We start from the raw sequence: 24208 nt of genomic DNA, 5'->3' as shown, positions 1-24208 counted from the left end.
TTGGATGGCGGAAACCTAGGATGCCTCTTGGGGGGCGGCGAACCAGGAGGCCTCTTGGGCGACCGAGATCCAGGAGGCCTCTTGGGGGGCGGCACCCAGGAGGCCTCTTGGGGGCGGCAACCCAGGAGTCCTCTAAGGGGGCGGCAGCCTAGGAGGATTCTTGGGGGACGGCGGCCCAGGAGGACTCTTGGCGGCGGAGACCCAGGAGGACTCTTGGGGGGCGGCGACCCAGGAGGCCTCTTGGGGGACGGCGATCCAGGAGGCCTCTTGGGGGGCGGCGACCCAGGAGGACTCTAGGGGGGCGGCGACCCAGGAGGCCTCTTGGGGGGCGGCGACCCAGGGGGCCTCTTGGGGGGTGGTGACCCAGGAGGCCTCTTGGGGGGTGGCGACCCAGGAGGCCTCTTGGGGGGCGGAAACCTAGGAGGCCTCTTGGGGGGCAGCGGCCTAGGAGGACTCTTGGGGGGCGTCGGCCTAGGAGGACCCAGGAGGACTCATGGGGGGCGGCGACCCAGGAGTCCTCTTGGGGAGCAGCGACCCAGGAGCCTCTTGGGGCGGCGACCCAGGAGGCCTCTTAGGGGGCGGCGGCCTAGGAGGACTCTTGGGGGGCGGCGGCCTAGGAGGACTCATGGGGGGCGGCGGCCTAGGAGGACTCTTGGCGGCGGAGACCTAGGAGGACTCTTGGGGGACGGCAACCCAGGAGGCCTCTTGGGGGGACGGCAACCAAGGAGGCCTCTTGGGGGGCAGAAACCCAGGAGGCCTCTTGGGGGGCGGCGACCCAGGAGTCCTCTTAGGGGGCGGCGGCCTAGGAGGACTCTTGGGGGGGCGGCGACCTAGGAGGACTCTAGGGGGGCTGCGACCCAGGAGGCCTCTTGGGGGCGGCGACCCAGGAGGCCTCTTAGGGGGCAGCGGCCTAGGAGGACTCTTGTGGGGCATCGGCCTAGGAGGACCCAGGAGGACTCCTGGGGGGAGTTGACCCAGGAGGCCTCTTGGGGGGCGGCAACCTAGGAGGCCTCTTGGGGAGCAGCGACCAAGGAGGCCTCTTGGGGGCGGCTACCCAGGAGGCCTCTTAGGGGGCGGCGGCCTAGGAGGACTCTTGGCGGCGGAGACCCAGGTGGACTCTTGGAGGGCAGACACCCAGAAGTCCTCTTAGGGGGCGGTGGCCTAGGAGGACTCTTGGGGGGCAGCGACCGAGGAGGCCTCTTGGGGGGCGGCAACCTAGGAGGCCTCTTGGGGGGCAGACACCCAGGAGGCCTCTTGGGGGGCTTACACCCAGGAGGCCTCTTGGGGGGCTGACACCCAGGAGGCCTCTTGGGGGGCTGACACCCAGGAGGCCTCTTGGGGGGCGGCGACCCAGGAGGCCTCTTGGGGAGCAGCGACCCAGGAGGCCTCTTAGGGGGCGGCGGCCTAGGAAGACTCTTGGGGGGCGGCGGCCTAGGAGGACTCTTGGCGGCGGAGACCCAGGAGGACTCTTGGGGGGTGGCGACCCAGGAGGCCTCTTGGGGGGCAGAAACCAAGGAGGCCTCTTGGGGGGCGGCGACCCAGGAGTCCTCTTAGGGGGCGGCGGCCTAGGAGGACTCTTGGTGGGCGGCGGCCTAGGAGGACTCTAGGGGGGCTGCGACCCAGGAGGCCTCTTGGGGGGCGGCGACCCAGGAGGCCTCTTGGGGGGCGGAAACCTAGGAGTTCTCTTGGGGGCGGCAACCTAGGAGGCCTCTTGGGGGACGGCGATCCAGGAGGCCTCTTGGGGGGCAGAAACCTAGGAGTTCTATTGGGGGCGGCAACCTAGGAGGCCTCTTGGGGGGCGGCAACCTAGGAGGCCTCTTGGGGGGCGGCGACCCAGGAGTCCTCTTGGGGAGCAGCGACCAAGGAGGCCTCTTGGGGGCGGCGACCCAGGAGGCCTCTTAGGGGACGGCGGCCTAGGAGGACTCTTGGCGGCGGAGACCCAGGAGGACTCTTGGGGGGCAGACACCCAGAAGGCCTCTTGATGGGCGACGGCCTAGGAGGACTCTTGGCGGCGGAGACCCAGGAGTACTCTTGGGGGACGGCTACCCAGAAGGACTCTTGGGGGGCGGCGACCCAGGAGGCCTCTTGGGGGGGGCAACCTAGGAGGCCTCTTGGGGGGGCAGAGACCCAGGAGGCCTCTTGGGGGGCGGCGACCCAGGAGTCCTCTTGGGGAGCAGCAACCCAGGAGGCCTCTTGGGGGCGGCGACCCTGGAGGCCTCTTAGGGGGCGGCGGCCTAGGAGGACTCTTGGGGGGCGGCGGCCTAGGAGGACTCTAGGGGGGACGGCGACCCAGGAGGCCTCCTGGGGGGAGTTGACCCAGGAGGCCTCTTGGGGGGCGGCAACCTAGGAGGCCTCTTGGGGGGCAGAAACCCAGGAGGTCTCTTAGGGGGCAGCGGCCTAGGAGGACTCTTGGGGGGCATCGGCCTAGGAGGACCCAGGAGGACTCCTGGGGGGAGTTGACCCAGGAGGCCTCTTGGGGGGCGGCAACCTAGGAGGCCTCTTGGGGGGCAGACACCCAGGAGGTTTTTTGGGGGGCGGCAGCCTAGGAGGACTCTTGGGGAGCGGCAGCCTAGGAGGACTCTTGGGGGGGCGGCGACCCAGGAGGCCTCTTGGGGGGCGGCGACCCAGGAGGACTCTTGGAGGGCGGCGACCCAGGAGGCCTCTTGGCGGGCGGCGACCCAGGAGGCCTCTTGGGGGGGCGGCAACCTAGGAGGCCTCTTGGGGGGCAGACACCCAGGAGGCCTCTTGGGGAGCAGCGACCAAGGAGGCCTCTTGGGGGCGGCTACCCAGGAGGCCTCTTAGGGGGCGGCGGCCTAGGAGGACTCTTGGCGGCGGAGACCCAGGTGGACTCTTGGGGGGCAGACACCAAGAAGTCCTCTTAGGGGGCGGCGGCCTAGGAGGACTCTTGGGGGGCAGCGACCGAGGAGGCCTCTTGGGGGTCGGCAACCTAGGAGGTCTCTAGGGGGGCTGCGACCCAGGAGGCCTCTTGGGGGCGGTGACCCAGGAGGCCTCTTAGGGGGCAGCGGCCTAGGAGGCCTCTTGGGGGCGGCGACCCAGGAGGCCTCTTAGGGGGCGGCGGCCTAGGAGGACTCTTGGGGGGCGGCGGCCTAGGAGGACTCTAGGGGGACGGCGACCCAGGAGGCCTCTTGGGGGGCGGCGACCCAGGAGGTCTCTTGGGGGAAGGAAACCTAGGAGGCCTCTTGGGGGCGGCAACCTAGGAGGCCTCTTGGGGGGCGGCGACCCAGGAGGCCTCTTGGGGGGCGGAAACCTAGGAGGCCTCTTGGGGGCGGCAACCCAGGAGGCCTCTTGGGGGACGGCGATCCAGGAGGCCTCTTGGGGGGCAGAAACCTAGGATGCCTCTTGGGGGGCGGCGAATCCGGAGGCCTCTTGGGGGACGGCGATCCAGGAGGCCTCTTGGGGGGCGGCGACCTAGGAGGCCTCTTGGGGGCGGTGACCCAGGAGGTCTCTTAGGGGGCAGCGGCCTAGGAGGACTATTGGGGGGCATCGGCCTAGGAGGACCCAGGAGGACGCCTGGGGGGCGGAAACCTAGGAGGCCTCTTGGGGGCGGCAACCTAGGAGGCCTCTTGGGGGGCGGCGACCCAGGAGGCCTCTTGGGGGGCGGAAACCTAGGAGGCCTCTTGGGGGGCGGAAACCTAGGAGGCCTCTTGGGGGGCGGCGACCCAGGAGGCCTCTTGGGGGGCGGAAACCTAGGAGGCCTCTTGGGGGCGGCAACCTAGGAGGCCTCTTGGGGGACGGCGATCCAGGAGGCCTCTTGGGGGGCAGAAACCTAGGATGCCTCTTGGGGGGCGGCGAACCCGGAGGCCTCTTGGGGGACGGCGATCCAGGAGGCCTCTTGGGGGGCAGCGACCCAGGAGGCCTCTTGGGGAGCAGCGACCCAGGAGGCCTCTTGGGGAGCAGCGACCAAGGAGGCCTCTTGGGGGCGGCTACCCAGGAGGCCTCTTAGGGGGCGGCGGCCTAGGAGGACTCTTGGCGGCGGAGACCCAGGTGGACTCTTGGGGGGCAGACACCCAGAAGTCCTCTTAGGGGGCGGCAGCCTAGGAGGACTCTTGGTGGGCAGCGACCGAGCAGGCCTCTTGGGGGGCGGCAACCTAGGAGGCCTCTTGGGGGGCAGACACCCAGGAGGCCTCTTGGGGGGCTGACACCCAGGAGGCCTCTTGGGGGGCGGCGACCCAGGAGGCCTCTTGGGGAGCAGCGACCCAGGAGGCCTTTTAGGGGGCGGCGGCCTAGGAGGACTCTTGGGGTGCGGCGGCCTAGGAGGACTCTTGGCGGCGGAGAGCCAGGAGGACTCTTGGGGGGTGGCGACCCAGGAGGCCTCTTGGGGGGCTGAAACCAAGGAGGCCTCTTGGGGGGCGGTGACCCAGGAGTCCTCTTAGGGGGCGGCGGCCTAGGAGGACTCTTGGTGGGCGGCGGCCTAGGAGGACTCTAGGGGGGCTGCGACCCAGGAGGCCTCTTGGGGGGCGGCGACCCAGGAGGCCTCTTGGGGGGCGGAAACCTAGGAGTTCTCTTGGGGGCGGCAACCTAGGAGGCCTCTTGGGGGACGGCGATCCAGGAGGCCTCTTGGGGGGCAGAAACCTAGGAGTTCTCTTGGGGGCAGCAACCTAGGAGGCCTCTTGGGGGGCGGCAACCTAGGAGGCCTCTTGGGGGGCGGCGACCCAGGAGTCCTCTTGGGGAGCAGCGACCAAGGAGGCCTCTTGGGGGCGGCGACCCAGGAGGCCTCTTAGGGGGCGGCGGCCTAGGAGGACTCTTGGCGGCGGAGACCCAGGAGGACTCTTGGGGGGCAGACACCCAGAAGGCCTCTTGGTGGGCGACGGCCTAGGAGGACTCTTGGCGGCGGAGACCCAGGAGTACTCTTGGGGGACGGCGACCCAGAAGGACTCTTGGGGGGCGGCGACCCAGGAGGCCTCTTGGGGGGGGCAACCTAGGAGGCCTCTTGGGGGGCAGAGACCCAGGAGGCCTCTTGGGGGGCGGCGACCCAGGAGTCCTCTTAGGGAGAAGCAACCCAGGAGGCCTCTTGGGGGCGGCGACCCTGGAGGCCTCTTAGGGGGCGGCGGCCTAGGAGGACTCTTGGGGGGCGGCGGCCTAGGAGGACTCTAGGGGGACGGCGACCCAGGAGGCCTCCTGGGGGGAGTTGACCCAGGAGGCCTCTTGGGGGGCGGCAACCTAGGAGGCCTCTTGGGGGGCAGAAACCCAGGAGGTCTCTTAGGGGGCAGCGGCCTAGGAGGACTCTTGGGGGGCATCGGCCTAGGAGGACCCAGGAGGACTCCTGGGGGGAGTTGACCCAGGAGGCCACTTGGGGGGAGGCAACCTAGGAGGCCTCTTGGGGGGCAGACACCCAGGAGGTTTTTTGGGGGGCGGCAGCCTAGGAGGACTCTTGGGGAGCGGCAGCCTAGGAGGACTCTTGGGGGGCAGCGACCCAGGAGGCCTCTTGGGGGGGCGGCGACCCAGGAGGACTCTTGGAGGGCGGCGACCCAGGAGGCCTTTTGGCGGGCGGCGACCCAGGAGGCCTCTTGGGGGGCAGACACCCAGGAGGCCTCTTGGGGAGCAGCGACCAAGGAGGCCTCTTGGGGGCGGCTACCCAGGAGGCCTCTTAGGGGGCGGCGGCCTAGGAGGACTCTTGGCGGCAGAGACCCAGGTGGACTCTTGGGGGGCAGACACCCAGAAGTCCTCTTAGGGGGCGGCGGCCTAGGAGGAATCTTGGGGGGCAGACACCAAGGAGGCCTCTTGGGGGGCGGCGACCCAGGAGGCCTCTTGGGGGGCAGACACCAAGGAGGCCTCTTGGGGGGCGGCGACCCAGGAGGCCTCTTGGGGAGCAGCGACCAAGGAGGCCTCTTGGGGAGCAGCGACCAAGGAGGCCTCTTGGGGGCGGCGACCCAGGAGGCCTCTTAGGGGGCGGCGGCCTAGGAGGACTCTTGGGGGGCGGAAACCTAAGAGTTCTCTTGGGGGCGGCCTAGGAGGACTCTTGAGGGACGGCGATCCAGTAGGCCTCTTGGGGGGCAGAAACCTAGGAGTTCTCTTGGGGGCGGCAACCCAGGAGGCCTCTTGGGGGGCGGCAACCCAGGAGGCCTCTTGGGGGGCGGAAACCTAGGAGGCCTCTTGGGGGCGGTCACCTAGGAGGCCTCTTGGGGGGGCGGCGACCCAGGAGGCCTCTTGGGGGGCGGACACCTAGGAGTTCTCTTGGGGGCGGCAACCTAGGAGTTCTCTTGGGGGCGGCAACCTAGGACGCCTCTTGGGGGGCGGCGACCCAGGAGGCCTCTTGGGGGGCGGCGACCCAGGAGGCCTCTTGGGGGGCGGAAACCTAGGAGGCCTCTTGGGGGGCGGAAACCTAGGAGGCCTCTTGGGGGCGGCAACCTAGGAGGCCTCTTGGGGGACGGCGATCCAGGAGGCCTCTTGGGGGGCAGAAACCTAGGATGCCTCTTGGGGGGCGGCGAACCAGGAGGCCTCTTGGGGGACGGCGACCCAGGAGGCCTCTTGGGGGCGGTGACCCAGGAGGCCTCTTAGGGGGCAGCGGCCTAGGAGGACTCTTGGGGGGCATCGGCCTAGGAGGACCCAGGAGGACTCCTGGGGGGAGTTGACCCAGGAGGCCTCTTGGGGGGCGGAAACCTAGGAGGCCTCTTGGGGGGCAGAAACCCAGGAGGTATCTTGGGGGGCGGCAGCCTAGGAGGACTCTTGGGGGGCGGCGACCCAGGAGGCCTCTTGGGGGGCGGCGACCCAGGAGGACTCTTGGAGGGCGGCGACCCTGCAGGCCTCTTGGGAGGCGGCGAACCAGGAGGCCTCTTGGGTGGCGGCAACCTAGGAGGCCTCTTGGGGGGCAGACACCAAGGAGGCCTCTTGGGGGGCGGCGACCCAGGAGGCCTCTTGGGGAGCAGCGACCAAGGAGGCCTCTTGGGGAGCAGCGACCAAGGAGGCCTCTTGGGGGCGGCGACCCAGGAGGCCTCTTAGGGGGCGGCGGCCTAGGAGGACTCTTGGCGGCGGAGACCCAGGAGGACTCTTGGGGGGCAGACACCCAGAAGGCCTCTTGGTGGGCGACGGCCTAGGAGGACTCTTGGCGGCGGAGACCCAGGAGTACTCTTGGGGGACGGCGACCCAGAAGGACTCTTGGGGGGCGGCGACCCAGGAGGCCTCTTGGGGGGGGCAACCTAGGAGGCCTCTTGGGGGGCAGAGACCCAGGAGGCCTCTTGGGGGGCGGCGACCCAGGAGTCCTCTTGGGGAGCAGCAACCCAGGAGGCCTCTTGGGGGCGGCGACCCTGGAGGCCTCTTAGGGGGCGGCGGCCTAGGAGGACTCTAGGGGGACGGCGACCCAGGAGGCCTCTTGGGGTGCGGCGACCCAGGAGACCTTTTGGGGGGCGGCAACCTAGGAGGCCTCTTGGGAGGGGCAACCTAGGAGGACTCTTGGGGTGCGGCGACCAAGGAGGACTCTTGGGGGCAGACACCCAGGAGGCCTCTTGGGGGGCAGCGACCCAGGAGGCCTCTTGGGGGGCGGAAACCTAGGAGGCCTCTTGGGGGCGGCAACCTAGGAGGCCTCTTGGGGGACGGCGACCCAGGAGGCCTCTTGGGGGGCGGCGACCCAGGAGGCCTCTTGGGGGGCGGCAACCTAGGAGGCCTCTTGGGGGCGGAAACCTAGAAGGACTCTTGGGGGCGGCATCCTAGGAGGCCTCTTGGGGGACGGCGACAAAGGAGGCCTCTTGGGGGACGGAAACCTAGGAGGCCTCTTGGGGGTGGAAACCTAGGAGGCCTCTTGGGGGGCGGCAACCTAGGAGGCCTCTTGGGGGCGGAAACCTAGGAGTTCTCTTGGGGGCGGCAACCTAGGAGGCCTCTTGTGGGGCGGCGACAAAGGAGGCCTCTTGGGGGGTGGAAACCTAGGAGGCCTCTTGGGGGTGGAAACCTAGGAGGCCTCTTGGGGGACGGCGATCCAGGAGGCCTCTTGGGGGGCAGAAACCTAGGAGGCCTCTTGGGGGCGGCAACCTAGGAGGCCTCTTGGGGAGCAGACAACCAGGAGGACTCTTGGGGGCGGCGACCCAGGAGGACTCTTGGGGGGCGGCGACCCAGGAAGCCTCTTGGGGGGCGGCGACCTAGGAGGCCTCTTGGGGGGCTGACACCCAGGAGGCCTCTTGGGGGGCGGCGACACAGGAGTCCTCTTGGGGAGCAGCGACCCAGGAGGCCTCTTGGGGGCGGCGAACCAGGAGGACTCTTGGGGGGCGGCAACCCAGGAGGCCTCTTGGGGGGCGGAAACCTAGGAGTTCTCTTGGGGGCGGCAACCTAGGAGGCCTCTTGGGGGACGGCGATCCAGGAGGCCTCTTGGGGGGCAGAAACCTAGGAGTTCTCTTGGGGGCGGCAACCTAGGAGGCCTCTTGGGGGGCGGCGACCCAGGAGGCCTCTTGGGGGGCGGCGACCCAGGAGTCCTCTTGGGGAGCAGCGACCCAGGAGCCCTCTTCGGGGCGGCGACCCAGGAGGCCTCTTAAGAGGCGGCGGCCTAGGAGGACTCTTGGGGGGCGGCGGCCTAGAAGGTCTCTTGGCGGCGGAGACCCAGGAGGACTCTTGGGGGGCGGCGACCTAGGAGGCCTCTTGGGGGGCGGCAACCTAGGAGGCCTCTTGGGGGGCAGAAACCCAGGAGGCCTCTTGGAGGGCGGCGACCCAGGAGGCCTCTTAGTGGGCGGCGGAATAGGAGGACTCTTGGGGGGCGGCGGCCTAGGAAGACTCTTCGCGGCGAAGACCCAGGAGTACTCTTGGGGGGCGACGACCCAGAAGGACTTTTGGGGGGCGGCGACCCAGGAGGACTCTTGGGGGGCGGCGGCCTAGGAGGACTCTAGGGGGGCGGCGACCCAGGAGGCCTCTTGGGGGGCGGCAGCCTAGGAGGACTCTAGGGGGGCAGCGACCCAGGAGGCCTCTTGGGGGACGGCGACCCAGGAGGCCTCTTGGGGGGCGGAAACCTAGGAGGACTCTAGGGGGGCGGAAACCTAGGAGGCCTCTTGGGTGGCGGCAAACCAGGAGGCCTCTTGGGGGACGGCGATCCAGGAGGCCTTTTGCGGGTCGGCGACCCAGGAGGCCTCTTGGGGGGCAGACACCCAGGAGGCCTCTTGGGGGGCGGCGACATAGGAGGCCTCTTGGGGGGCGGCGACCTAGGAGGACTCTTCGCGGCGGAGACCCAGGAGGATTCTTGGGTGGCGGCGACCCAGAAGGCCTCTTGGGGGGCGGCGATCCAGGAGGCCTCTTGGGGGGCGGAAACCTAGGGGGCCTCTTGGGGGCGGCAACCTAGGAGGCCTCTTGGGGGACGGCGATTCAGGAGGCCTCTTGGGGGGCGGCGACCCAGGAGGCCTCTTGGGGGGCGGCGACCCAGGAGGACTCTTGGAGGGCGGCGACCCAGGAGGCCTCTTGGGGGGCGGCGACCCAGGAGGCCTCTTGGGGGGCGGAAACCTAGGAGGCCTCTTGGGGGCGGCAACCTAGGAGGCCTCTTGGGGGACGGCGATCCAGGAGGCCTCTTGGGGGGCAGAAACCTAGGATGCCTCTTGGGGGGCGGCGAACCAGGAGGCCTCTTGGGGGACGGCGACCCAGGAGGCCTCTTGGGGGCGGCGACCCAGGAGGCCTCTTAGGGGGCAGCGGCCTAGGAGGACTCTTGGGGGGCATCGGCCTAGGAGGACCCAGGAGGACTCCTGGGGGGAGTTGACCCAGGAGGCCTCTTGGGGGGCGGAAACCTAGGAGGCCTCTTGGGGGGCAGAAACCCAGGAGGTCTCTTGGGGGGTGGCAGCCTAGGAGGACTCTTGGGGGGCGGCGACCCAGGAGGCCTCTTGGGGGGCGGCGACCCAGGAGGACTCTTGGAGGGCGGCGACCCAGGAGGCCTCTTGGGAGGCGGCGAACCAGGAGGCCTCTTGGGTGGCGGCAACCTAGGAGGCCTCTTGGGGGGCAGACACCAAGGAGGCCTCTTGGGGGGCGGCGACCCAGGAGGCCTCTTGGGGGGCAGACACCAAGGAGGCCTCTTGGGGGGCGGCGACCCAGGAGGCCTCTTGGGGAGCAGCGACCAAGGAGGCCTCTTGGGGAGCAGCGACCAAGGAGGCCTCTTGGGGGCGGCGACCCAGGAGGCCTCTTAGGGGGCGGCGGCCTAGGAGGACTCTTGGCGGCGGAGACCCAGGAGGACTCTTGGGGGGCAGACACCCAGAAGGCCTCTTGGTGGGCGACGGCCTAGGAGGACTCTTGGCGGCGGAGACCCAGGAGTACTCTTGGGGGACGGCGACCCAGAAGGACTCTTGGGGGGCGGCGACCAAGGAGGCCTCTTGGGGGGGGCAACCTAGGAGGCCTCTTGGGGGGCAGAGACCCAGGAGGCCTCTTGGGGGGCGGCGACCCAGGAGTCCTCTTGGGGAGCAGCAACCCAGGAGGCCTCTTGGGGGCGGCGACCCTGGAGGCCTCTTAGGGGGCGGCGGCCTAGGAGGACTCTAGGGGGACGGCGACCCAGGAGGCCTCTTGGGGTGCGGCGACCCAGGAGACCTCTTGGGGGGCGGCAACCTAGGAGGCCTCTTGGGAGGGGCAACCTAGGAGGACTCTTGGGGTGCGGCGACCAAGGAGGACTCTTGGGGGCAGACACCCAGGAGGCCTCTTGGGGGGCAGCGACCCAGGAGGCCTCTTGGGGGGCGGAAACCTAGGAGGCCTCTTGGGGGCGGCAACCTAGGAGGCCTCTTGGGGGACGGCGACCCAGGAGGCCTCTTGGGGGGCGGCGACCCAGGAGGCCTCTTGGGGGGCGGCAACCTAGGAGGCCTCTTGGGGGCGGAAACCTAGAAGGACTCTTGGGGGCGGCATCCTAGGAGGCCTCTTGGGGGACGGCGACAAAGGAGGCCTCTTGGGGGACGGAAACCTAGGAGGCCTCTTGGGGGTGGAAACCTAGGAGGCCTCTTGGGGGGCGGCAACCTAGGAGGCCTCTTGGGGGCGGAAACCTAGGAGTTCTCTTGGGGGCGGCAACCTAGGAGGCCTCTTGTGGGGCGGCGACAAAGGAGGCCTCTTGGGGGGTGGAAACCTAGGAGGCCTCTTGGGGGTGGAAACCTAGGAGGCCTCTTGGGGAACGGCGATCCAGGAGGCCTCTTGGGGGGCAGAAACCTAGGAGGCCTCTTGGGGGCGGCAACCTAGGAGGCCTCTTGGGGGGCAGACAACCAGGAGGACTCTTGGGGGCGGCGACCCAGGAGGACTCTTGGGGGGCGGCGACCCAGGAAGCCTCTTGGGGGGCGGCGACCTAGGAGGCCTCTTGGGGGGCTGACACCCAGGAGGCCTCTTGGGGGGCGGCGACACAGGAGTCCTCTTGGGGAGCAGCGACCCAGGAGGCCTCTTGGGGGCGGCGAACCAGGAGGACTCTTGGGGGGCGGCAACCCAGGAGGCCTCTTGGGGGGCGGAAACCTAGGAGTTCTCTTGGGGGCGGCAACCTAGGAGGCCTCTTGGGGGACGGCGATCCAGGAGGCCTCTTGGGGGGCAGAAACCTAGGAGTTCTCTTGGGGGCGGCAACCTAGGAGGCCTCTTGGGGGGCGGTGACCCAGGAGGCCTTTTGGGGGGCGGCGACCCAGGAGTCCTCTTGGGGAGCAGCGACCCAGGAGCCCTCTTGGGGGCGGCGACCCAGGAGGCCTCTTAAGAGGCGGCGGCCTAGGAGGACTCTTGGGGGGCGGCGGCCTAGAAGGTCTCTTGGCGGCGGAGACCCAGGAGGACTCTTGGGGGGCGGCGACCTAGGAGGCCTCTTGGGGGGCGGCAACCTAGGAGGCCTCTTGGGGGGCAGAAACCCAGGAGGCCTCTTGGGGGGCGGCGACCCAGGAGGCCTCTTAGTGGGCGGCGGAATAGGAGGACTCTTGGGGGGCGGCGGCCTAGGAAGACTCTTCGCGGCGAAGACCCAGGAGTACTCTTGGGGGGCGACGACCCAGAAGGACTTTTGGGGGGCGGCGACCCAGGAGGACTCTTGGGGGGCGGCGGCCTAGGAGGACTCTAGGGGGGCGGCGACCCAGGAGGCCTCTTGGGGGGCGGCAGCCTAGGAGGACTCTAGGGGGGCAGCGACCCAGGAGGCCTCTTGGGGGACGGCGACCCAGGAGGCCTCTTGGGGGGCGGAAACCTAGGAGGACTCTAGGGGGGCGGAAACCTAGGAGGCCTCTTGGGTGGCGGCAAACCAGGAGGCCTCTTGGGGGACGGCGATCCAGGAGGCCTTTTGGGGGTCGGCGACCCAGGAGGCCTCTTGGGGGGCAGACACCCAGGAGGCCTCTTGGGGGGCGGCGACATAGGAGGCCTCTTGGGGGGCGGCGACCTAGGAGGACTCTTCGCGGCGGAGACCCAGGAGGATTCTTGGGTGGCGGCGACCCAGGAGGCCTCTTGGGGGGCGGCGATCCAGGAGGCCTCTTGGGGGGCGGAAACCTAGGGGGCCTCTTGGGGGCGGCAACCTAGGAGGCCTCTTGGGGGACGGCGATTCAGGAGGCCTCTTGGGGGGCGGCGACCCAGGAGGCCTCTTGGGGGGCGGCGACCCAGGAGGACTCTTGGAGGGCGGCGACCCAGGAGGCCTCTTGGGGGGCGGCGACCCAGGAGGCCTCTTGGGGGGCGGCGATCCAGGAGGCCTCTTGGGGGGCGGCGACCCAGAAGGACACTTGGAGGGCGGCGACCCAGGAGGCCTCTAGGGGGGCGGCGACCCAGGTGGCCTCTTGGGGGGCAGACACTCAGGAGGCCTCTTGGGGGGCGGCGACCTAGGAGGCCTCTTGGGGGCGGAAACCTAGGAGGCCTCTTGGGGGACGGCGATCTAGGAGGCTTCTTGGGGGAGGAAACCTAGGATGCCTCTTGGGGTGCGGCGACCCAGGAGACCTCTTGGGGGGCGGCGACCCAGGAGGCCTCTTGGAGGGAGGCGACCCAGGAGGCCTCTTGGGGGACGGAAACCTAGGAGGCCTCTTGGGGGCGGCAACCCAGGAGACCTCTTGGGGGACGGCAATCCAGGAGGCCTCTTGGGGGGCGGAAACCTAGGATGCCTCTTGGGGGGCGGCAACCTAGGAGGCCTCTTGGGGGGCAGACACCCAGGAGGCCTCTTGGGGGGCGGCGACCCAGGAGGCCTCTTGGGGGCGGCAACCCAGGAGTCCTCTTAGGGGGCGGCGGCCTAGGAGGATTCTTGGGGGGCGGCGGCCTAGGAGGACTCTTGGCGGCGGAGACCCAGGAGGACTCTTGGGGGGCGGCGGCCTAGGAGGACTGTAGGGGGACAGCGACCCAGGAGGCCTCTTGGGGGGCGGTGACCCAGGAGGCCTCTTGGGGGGCGGCCACCTAGGAGGCCTCTTGGGGGCGGCAACCTAGGAGGCCTCTTGGGGGCGGCAACCTAGGAGGCCTCTTGGGGGCGGCAACCTAGGAGGCCTCTTGGGTGGTGGAGACCAAGGAGGCCTCTTGGGGGGGGAAACCTTGGATGCCTCTTGGGGGGTGGCGAACCAGGAGGCCTCTTGGGGGACGGCGATCCAGGAGGCCTCTTGGGGGGGTGGCGACCCAGGAGGCCTCTTGGGGGCGGCGACCCAGGAGGCCTCTTAGGGGCGGAGGCCTAGGAGGACTCTTGGGGGGCGTCGGCCTAGGAGGACCCAGGAGGACTCCTGGGGGGAGGCGACCCAGGAGGCCTCTTGGGGGGCGGCAACCTAGGAGGCCTCTTGGGGGGCAGACACCCAGGAGGCCTCTTGGGGGGGCGGCGGCCTAGGAGGACTCTTGGCGGCGGAGATTCAGGAGGACTCTTGGGGGGCGGCGACCCAGGAGGCCTCTTGGGGGGCGGCAACCCAGGAGGCCTCTTGGGGGGCGGCAACCTAGGAGGCCTCTTGGGGGGCAGACACCCAGGAGGCCTCTTGGGGGGCGGCAACCCAGGAGTCCTCTTAGGGGGCGGCGGCCTAGGAGGACTCTTGGGGGGGCGGCGGCCTAGGAGGACTCTAGGGGGGCGGCGACCCAGGAGGCCTCTTGGGGGGCGGCGACCCAGGAGGCCTCTTGCGGGGCAGAAACCTAGGAGGCCTCTTGGGGGCGGCAACCCAGGAGGCCTCTTGGGGGACGGCGATCCAGGAGGTCTCTTGGGGGGCGGAAACCTGCCTCTTGGGGGGCAGCGAACCAGGAGGCCTCTTGGGGGACGGCAATCCAGGAGGCCTCTTGGGGGGCGGCGACCCAGGAGGCCTCTTGGGGGGCGGAAACCTAGGAGGCCTCTTGGGGGCGGCAACCAAGGAGGACTCTTGGGGGGCGGCGACCCAGGAGTCCTCTTGGGGGGCGGAAACCTAGGAGGCCTCTTGGGGGTGGCAACCTAGGAGGCCTCTTGGGGGATGGCGATCCAGGAGGCCTTTTGGGGGGCGGAAACCTAGGATGCCTCTTGGGGGGCGGCGAACCAGGAGGCTTCTTGGGGGACGGCGATCCAGGAGGCCTCTTGGGGGGCGGCGACCCAGGAGGCCTCCTGGGGGGCGGCGACCCAGGAGGCCTCTTGGGGGGAAGCGGCCTAGGAGGACTCTTGGGGGGCGTCGGCCTAGGAGGACCCAGGAGGACTCCTGGGGGGAGGTGACCCAGGAGGCCTCTTGGGGGGCGGCAACCTAGGAGGCCTCTTGGGGGGCAGACACCCAGGAGGCCTCTTGGGGGGCTGCAGCCTAGGAGGACTCTTGGGGGGCGGCGACCCAGGAGGCCTCTTGGGGGGCGGCGACCCAGGAGGACTCTTGGAGGGCGGCGACCCAGGAGGACTCTTGGGGGGGCAGCGACCCAGGAGGCCTCTTGGTGGGCGGCAACCTAGGAGGCCTCTTGGGGGGCAGACACCCATGAGGCCTCTTGGGGGCGGCGACCCAGGAGGCCTCTTGGGGAGCAGCGACCCAGGAGGCCTCTTGGGAGTGGCGACCCAGAAGGCCTCTTGGGAGCGGCGACCCAGGAGGCCTCTTAGGGGGCGGCGGCCTAGGAGGACTCTTGGGGGGCAGCGACCCAGGAGGCCTCTTTGGGGGTGGAGACCAAGGAGACCTCTTGGGGGGCGGAAACCTTGGATGCCTCTTGGGGGGTGGCGAACCAGGAGGCCTCTTGGGGGACGGCGATCCAGGAGGCCTCTTGGGGGGTGGCGACCCAGGAGGCCTCTTGGGGGCGGCGACCCAGGAGGCCTCTTAGGGGCGGAGGCCTAGGAGGACTCTTGGGGGGCGTCGGCCTAGGAGGACCCAAGAGGACTCCTGGGGGGAGGCGACCCAGGAGGCCTCTTGGGGGGCGGCAACCTAGGAGGCCTCTTGGGGGGCAGACACCCAGGAGGCCTCTTGGGAGGCGGCCGCCTAGGAGGACTCTTGGCAGCGGAGACCCAGGAGGACTCTTGGGGGGCGGCGACCCAGGAGGCCTCTTGGGGGGCGGCAACCTAGGATGCCTCTTGGGGGGCAGACACCCAGGAGGCCTCTTGGGGGGCGGCGACCCAGGAGTCCTCTTAGGGGGCGGCAGCCTAGGAGGACTCTTGGGGGGGCGGCGGCCTAGGAGGACTCTTGGGGGGGCGGCGGCCTAGGAGGACTCTAGGGGGGCGGCGACCCAGGAGGCCTCTTGGGTGGCGGCGACCCAGGAGGCCTCTTGGGGGGCAGAAACCTAGGAGGCCTCTTGGGGGCGGCAACCCAGGAGGCCTCTTGGGGGACGGCGATCCAGGAGGTCTCTTGGGGGGCGGAAACCTGCAGGCCTCTTGGGGGACGGCAATCCAGGAGGCCTCTTGGGGGGCGGCGACCCAGGAGGCCTCTTGGGGGCGGCAACCCAGGAGACCTCTTGGGGGGCGGCGGCCCAGGAGGCCTCTTGGGAGGTGGCGGCCCAGGAGGCCTCTTGGGTGGCGGCGAACCAGGAGGCTTCTTGAGGGGCGGCGAACCAGGAGACCTCTTGGAGGCGGCGAACCAGGAGGCCTCTTGGGGGGAGGCGGCCTAGGAGGCCTCTTGGGGGGCGGTGACCCAGGAGGCCTCTTGGGGGCGGTGAACCAGGAGGCCTCTTGGGGGCGGCGGCCTAGGAGGCCTCTTGGGGGGCGGCGACCTAGGAGGCCTCTTGGGGGGCGGCGGCCCAGGAGGTTTCTTGGGTGGCGGCCAACCAGGAGGCTTCTTGGGGGGCAGAGATCCTGGAGGCCTCTTGGGGGCGGCGAACCAGGAGGCCTCTTGGGTGGCGGTGACTGAGGAGGCCTCTTGGGGGACGGCTTCCCAGGAGGCCTCTTTGGGAGGCGGCGACCCAGGAGGCCTCTTGGGGGGCGGCGGCCTAGAAGGACTCTTGGGGGGCGGCAGCCTAGGAGGCCTCTTGCGGGGCGGCGGCCTAGGAGGCCTCTTGGGGGGCTGCGACTCAGAAGGCCTCTTGGGGTGCGGCGAATCAGACTTTTTAATCGCCTTTTATTCATTTTTTCATGATATAAAAAGTGACCAAAAATACGCTATTTTGGACTTTTGAATTTTTTAGCGCGTACGCCATTGACCATGCGGTTTAATTAATGATATCTTTTTTATAATTTGGACATTTCCGCACACGGCAATACCACATATGTTTATTTTTATTTACACAGTTTTTTTTTTATGGGAAAAGGGGGGTGATTCAAACTTTTATTAGGGAAGGGGTTAAATGACCTTTATTAACTTATTTTTTCACTTTTATTTTTTTTTTGCAGTGTTATAGCTCCCAATGGGGGTAATAACACTGCACACACTGATCTTTTACACTGATCACTGCAAAGCCATAGCTTTGCATTGATCAGTATTATAGGCGGTTGATTGCTCAAGCCTGAATCTCAGGCTTGGAGGAATCAATCGCCGATCAGACACGACGGAGACAGATGAGGGGACCTCCGCTCGCGTGCTAGTTGATCGGGACATCGATCAGCCCAACTGAGTGGAATATGTCACGAAAAAACTATATCTGTATCAAATTTAAAAGTAAAAGCATCCCAGAGTTATTAATGCATAAAGTGATAGAGGTCAGATTTAAAAAAAAAATGCTCCTGTCCTTAGGGTCATAATGGGCTCTGTCCCCAAGGGGTTAAATATACAACACAGCTTTAATTTTCAACAACTCAAATCAATTATTTTAAATGTCGGCTATTTCATAAAAAAAAAAAAAGCTTCCTCGCATGAAAAAAGCTTCCTCTGAGTGTGGGCCCTATAGTGCATATAAACTGATGGAAACATAAAATCATTATGGACACATATAGCAATTGGAGATTTATCCAATCCTGAGTAGAGAAAGAGAGAGAAAGGCAGTTTACCATAGCAACCGATCAGATGGTTTAATTTAAATAAAGTGGATTTAAATAAAGTGTATCAATCTGGTTGCTATGGGCAACTGTCCACTTCTCTTTTGCACAGGTTTTGATAAAGCTCCTTTTTTTAGTCTTCAATATAAAGTCTACAGACCCCGTTCATATCACTCTATGGGGAAGATTAGAGCTCCATGGGGAAGATTTATCAAAACCGGTCCAGTGGAAAAATCGACCAGTTGCCCATAGCAACCAATCAGCTTGCTTCTTTCATTTTTAGCAAGGCCTCTGCAAAGTGAAAGAAGCAATCTGATTGGCTGCTATGGGCAACTGGGCAATGTTTCCTCTGGACAGGTTTTGATAAATCTCCCCCCATGGGTACACTTAATGGCCGCCATGTAACATTATGATTTACCGGCTGCTCTTTCTTAGGAATGACAGTTTTATTTCCTTTAAGATTCCCATTGCCGCCATTACAAATATTATCTGTCATGTACACATTGGGGGAGAAAATCTGTGAAGAGGAAACATTGTCCAGTTGCCCATAGCAACCAATCATAGCACTACTTTCTTTTTTCAGAGGCCTTTTTAAAAATGAAAGAAGCGATCTGATTGGTTGCTATGGGCAGCTGGTCAATTTTTCCTCTACACAGGTTTTAATAAATCTCCCCCATTGATCTTATAGCAGTCAGTGAGTTACATGGGTCTTTATTATGAACAGCACCCCCTCTATCCTACACTGTCCAATGTGGATGTATTGTTCTGTGTTTATTGGGTTCAGTAGCACTTACAATAGATGATCCAGGGAATAAAGGAGATCTGTTTCGTCTATCAGGCATCTAAGCGGCAAAATCACAGCAACCACAGGACATCAGAGGAGTTGTTGCGGCAACATCCATGGTGGCAGTTGGTCGATGACCTCACGAGCAGGTGCACAAACAAGGAGTTTTTTTCTTGTATTGAAAAAACTTTATTAACAACCAATCATCATACACATGCATACAATGTAGTGCAATTTAGGCTTGGAAACAACAAGCACAAATGATTTCATATACCATACATAGCATGACTGTACCCTTTAACCCATAATGACCTTGTTTTGACCTTAAAGGAGTTGTGCAGTGAAAAATAATGTATCCCCTATCCAAATGATAGGGGATAAGTTATAGATCGCGCGGGGTCTGATCGCTGGGATCCACCGTGATCTCCTAAACGGGTCCCTGGCAGTTTGCATGGAGCGGCGGCCAACGTCATTCTGCGGGGCTTGGGACGGCTGCTTCCGGCAGACTGTCGGGGACCCGTTCAGGAGATCGCGGTGGGTCCCAATGTTCGGACTCCTTGCGATCTATAACTAATATTTTTCACTGCACCACTCCTTTAATGACCTGACCAACTTTCATTTTTGCATTTTATTTTTTTACCTTCTTGCCTTTTAAATTACATAAGTTATCTATTTTTTCATCCACAGAGCCTTGTTTTTTATCGCGACCAATTGTACTTTGCAACTAAACTTTTTATCATAAAATGTACATCACAACAAAAGAAATAATATTTCTGAGGGGAAAATTGGGGATGAAAAAACTGCCACCTTGCAACTTTTGTAAGGTTTCAATTTTTTCACAGTGAAGTGGTACTGCTAGGGCCTTGGTGTCACCCAATGCAGTAGAAAAAGGTGTCACCAAAAACCCCCCTCCCCATCGCAGAAAATTAGGGTATGCTGGGAGTTGTTGTTTCACTTATCATTAACGTAGAACTCACAAATGACTAAAAGCACTGATAAGTGACTCACAATTCTTGCTGTCTTCTCTATAGTCTGTTCTTATCTAATTCAGCTGGTACAGACTACCAGGACTTCTTCAAGCTAAATTTTCTCTCTGCAGAACTTAATGTCCAGATAGATTCTGATCCTTTATATGAAAACAATAATTAATATAATACTGCCACACACTGTGCCCCTGAATATAATACTGCCACACACTATGGCACAAAGGCTGCCCAGGCAGGCTGGGAGTTGTAGTTTTGTAATTTTGCAAAAGCTGGAGTCACCCTGGTTAGGAAACAATGATTTATGTCCTATTTTTATTCCCTATCATCTATCTAACTATCTATGTCATATCTATCTATCCAGGGCTGGACTGGGACCAAAAATAGGCCTGGGCATTTTAGATTAAGCAGCCCATTTTGATAGTGGGAGTGGCTATGTGGAGACAGAGCCAGAAATGGAAGGGGCCAAATGTTAATCTGGGAGGGGCCAAATAATAACTGTTTTAACAGAAAATGTATACTATGTATACTATATAAACATTAGGCTAGAGTAAAACAGTGTATTTTAGGCATATTTCATTGTGAATAATGCATTTGCAAAACTGCACAAAGATTGTGTCTGTACTTTTAACATTATTGTGCTTTATGTCTATGGTAAAGTAATGTCTGTGCATATAATATGTAAAAAAAAAAGGGCATATTTTCTTTAACTGTGCAAAAAAGTGACATGTCACGGATGTAAAAAGTACATTATTTTTTCCCATAAACTTACATAGAGCATATTAATGTTAAAAATACGGACTGAGACCAATATTACCAATAATACCAGAATATAAGGAGGAATATTATCACCATACATATTACCATCATGCTGTTACTAACCAAATCCTGTATACTGAGACCAATATTACCAATAATACCAGTATATAAGAAGGAATATTATCACCATACATATTACCATCATGCTGTTACTGACCATATGTTGTATACTGAGACCAATATTACCAATAAAACCAGTATATAAGAAGGAATATTATCACCATACATATTACCATCGTACTGTTACTGACCAAATCCTGTATACTGAGATCACTATTATCAATAATACCAGTATACAAGGAGGAAATATTCTGATCATAATAGAGATCGACCGATTATCGATTTGGCCGATATTATCGGCCGATATTCACGATTTTGGGCGTTATCGGTATCGGCAATTACCTTGCCGATAATCCGATAATGCACCGCCCCCCGCACCACGCCGCCCGCCGCACCGCTAGCGCTCCCCCCACCGACCCACCCCACCGCGCCGCACCCCCCCCACCGCACCGCATCGGCCCCATTGCCTCCCCCATCCCCTGTTTTATAATTACCTGTTCCCGGGGGCCACGCTACTTCTGGCTCCTGCTGCGTCCTGCGTTACGCTGTGCGCAATGACGAGTGACGTGACGCAACGCGACGTCACCGTCAGTGCGCACAGTGACAGCTCAGGAGGACGCCACCGGAGCCAGATGTAGAGTGGACCCCGGGAACAGGTAATTATAAAACCGAGAATGGGGGAGGCAAAGGGGCCAGGGCCGTGCGGTGGGGGGGGGGTGCGACGCGGTGGGGGGGGGGTGCGGTGCGGTGGGGGGAACGGTGCGGCAGTGGGGGGGGCAGGGGCGGTGATAGGACTCAGGAGGACCCCCGGACAGGCAGGGGTAGAGAAGCGGGTGGCGGAAGCAGCCTATGGCACCGCAAAAGCCGCTGAAGTTCATTGATTTAAAGTGCCCGCTTTAAATCAATGATCTGCAGCGGTATCACGGGGGGGGGGGGGGGGGGGTGAATAGCCGATAACTTATACCGGAATATCGGTATAAGTTATCGGCTATAGGCCCTAACCTCCACAGATTATCGGTATCGGCCCATAAAAATCGATATCGGACGATCCCTAGATGATACATATTATCATCATACTGTTACTGACCAAATCCTGTATACTGAGACCATTATTAGCAATAATACCAGTATACAAGGAGAATTATGACCATACATATGACCATCGTACTGTTACAGACCAAATTCTGTATACTGAGACCAATATTAGAAATAAGGCTTGAATTCCACTGATGATTTTCACGTAAAAACGCCATAAAAATGCCCATTTTGCCGCATGGAGTTTTTTCTGCGAAAAAACACAGCATCCAGATGTTAGCTGCAAGTCAATAGTAAACTGCAAAATGCCAGATCCACTTGGCGTTTTTCACTTTTGGCGTTTTTTAAATCCTTTTGGCGTTTTTCAGCTATTTTGGGCTCAGAGGCTGGCTTTCCAAAACACCCAACAAAACCTAGTTTGGCGTTTTTTGCACAGAAATCGTGGCATTTTCCTTCCATAGGAGTCTATGGAAGTGAAAAAACACCAAGTAAAACACCATGTTGGTTTTAACTTTTTCATTTTTGCCAGCGGTTTTTATTCTATTTTGGACTTTAGCGATCCAAAAAAGTGATGGAGATACTTTTTTTTACTAACATTTCGTAGGGTACCATTAAAAAAAGAATAATAAAAAAGATACAGTAGTGATGTAAAAAAATTTATTTCATGAAATTTATGTTTTTTATAACACTCTTTTTATAAATTTTTAAACAGGGATCAATTTATGTGGGCGGGCAGGCCACTAAAAATGTAGCCGACAATAATAAAAATGTAGTGTGTGTGTGTGTGTGTTTCTGTGTGTGTGTGTGTGTGTCTGTTTTTCCCTTTTTTTTTTCTTTAACATTTTTTAGGTAGTACTACTACTCCCAGCCATATATATACACCTATTCATATTTCCCGCAGAGAGCTGTGATTGGCCAGATGGTTCCAGCCAATCACAGCTCTCTGTGGAAAATATAAATAGGTGTATATATATGTGCAGGGCAGCATAGAATAGCGGCCGGCCGCATCTATACATTATACAGGAGCATCACAGAGGGTGTCAGGAGTGACATCCGCTGTGATCTGTCCTTAACTGCAGGTACTACTACTCCCAACATGGAGTTAGACAGATTGCAACAGACATCAGAAGTTTCACTCACTGTAATCTGTCTATTAATGCAGGTACTACAGCTACAGTGGGAGGGCAGAGCAAAGGCAGAGCAGGAGGAGAAAGGAGGTACACGCCCCCCTCATCTCCCCTCTCCCTGCTCTGCCTTCGGAGGACGCAGGTCTGCACGGGAGAAAGAACACAGATCAGGGGAGAGAGGACATACACGTCTATTCATCTCCCCTCCCCCTGCTCTGCCTGTGTTCACTGAACGGAACAGGAGGATGACAAAGTGCACAGGCTGGGGATTTATAGACTGCAGGGGCTGGGGAATAAATCTCAGACTGGGGATGATTTCTATGTGTGAAGGAGGGGGGGGGGATGACTCCTGAATGACACATGCTGGGAGTTGTAGTCCCTGTTATGTGTGTGTAAGCCCTGGTTGGGAAACACAAGCAGAGTTATATTAGTGTGTATAATGCAGGTTTCCACCTCACACCGGCCAGTGATATGAATAGAACATCACTCATTCAAATTTCCCTCTGAGAGCGGTGATTGGCTGCAACCATCCGGCCAATCCCCACTCTAGGCGGAAAATATAAATGAGTGATGTGAATTTCTATTCACATCGCTGGCCGGAGAGAGTACAGAGCAGAGATGCGAGCGCTGTATGGAGCGGCTCCGCATCTCTGCTATATTATGGACGATCGCATCGGGTGTCAGAAGTAACACCCGGGGTGATCTGTCTATTAGTACAGGTACTACTACTCCCATCATGGAACAGTCTTTTCAATGCTGGGAGTAGTAGTACTACCTTTAAAAAAATTAAAAATAGAGGGAAAAAAAGTGAAACACACACGCACGTTATTAAAAATTTATAAAAATTTTGTTATAAAAAATAAAAATTTTGCTAAATACATTTTCCATCCCTACTGCATCCTTTTAATTTTTTGGTACCCAACAAATTTGGAAAAACAATGCCAAAGGGGCCAAAAAGGCAAATTTCACACAAAGGTAAAAACGCCAGAAAAAACGCCAAAACACAGGGAAAAACAGTGGCACTTTTTCTGGCATTTTTAAGCCTAAAAAAAACCTCAGTGGAATCCTAGCCTAAGGCTAGGTTTCCACTTGTTTTTTTTTTTACAAAAACGCCAATAAAAACACCCATTCTGCCACATGGCGTTATTTTTGTGAAAAAACGCTGCGGCCAGATGTTAGCTGTAAGTCAATAGGGAACTGCAAACTGCCAAATCCCCTTGGCGTTTTTCAGTTTGGCGTTTTTTTAATCCTTTTGGTGTTTTTGGGCTCCTTGGCAGTTTTTAAAAAACTTCCTCTTGACGAGACTTTGGTGTTTTTTCGGGAAAATCTTGGTGTTTTCCTCCCATAGAAGTCTATGGGAGTGAAAAAACGCCAAGAAAAACGCCATGTGGGTTTTAACTTTGGGGTTTTTTCAGGCGGTTTTTATTCTCTTTTGGACTTTAGCGATCCAAAAAAGTGAAGGAGATACCTTTTTTATTAAAATTTTGTAGGGTACCATTACAAAATAATAATAAAAAAAGATACAGTAGTGATGGAAAAAATTGTATTTAACGAAATGTATCTTTTTTATAACAAAATTTTAATTAATTTTAAACAGGGATCAATTTATGTGGGCGGGTAGGGCACTAAAAATGTAGCCGACAATAATAAAAATGTAGTGTGTGTGTTTTACTTTTTATTTTTTAAATTTTTTAGGTACTACTACTCACAGCATGGAACACACTGTTCCATGATGGGAGTAGAAGTTACCTGTTCTAATTGAAAGATCGCCGGGGTCTATAGATAGCTGTATATAGTGTATTCAGAAGACGAAGAAGTCCCCTTATCTCCCTCCAGTCCCCGCGGGTCCGTGTAGCTCTGCCCCTAGTGATGATGTCATTAGGGGGTGGAGCTACATATGGGATCCAGGCTGGTAAGGGTATAAAGCTCTGTTAACATTGTCCATTTTGGATAATGTGAACAGACCCTTCTGGCAGTGTCTACCCAGAAAGGGAGACTCCAGATGTCTGGGCATGCTGGGACTTGTAGTTTTGCACCAATTGAAGGCTCCCTGTTTGGGAAGACAATGCATTATGGGTGCTCTCCCCTGCGGAGACCGCAAAAAATGTCCTAACCCATTTTTTTGTGTTTTTTCTTTTTCTTCTCGTTTCAGATCCATGTATGCAGAGGATTACAGCGGATTTGATGGATTACGATGGATGAACTTGACTTTTTTTATTTT

General features: G+C 60.5%; 1 long non-coding RNA gene across 1 annotated transcript in view; it reads right to left on the bottom strand.

Moving 5' to 3' along the window:
- The window catches only part of LOC130303778 (uncharacterized), a 182748-nt gene extending 164652 nt beyond the window's left edge, over positions 1-18096 (bottom strand). Inside the window, exon 1 of the long non-coding RNA XR_008853808.1 lies at positions 17974-18096. This is a non-coding gene — a long non-coding RNA (uncharacterized LOC130303778). The remainder of the gene's footprint in view (positions 1-17973) is intronic.
- Between the last annotated feature and the right edge of the window lie 6112 nt (positions 18097-24208).

This window comes from Hyla sarda, chromosome 1 (genome assembly GCF_029499605.1).
Source record: "Hyla sarda isolate aHylSar1 chromosome 1, aHylSar1.hap1, whole genome shotgun sequence".
Lineage (NCBI taxonomy): Eukaryota > Metazoa > Chordata > Amphibia > Anura > Hylidae > Hyla > Hyla sarda.
Note: the sequence above shows the minus strand (reverse complement) of the source record. Positions and strands in the feature narration are given on the sequence as shown.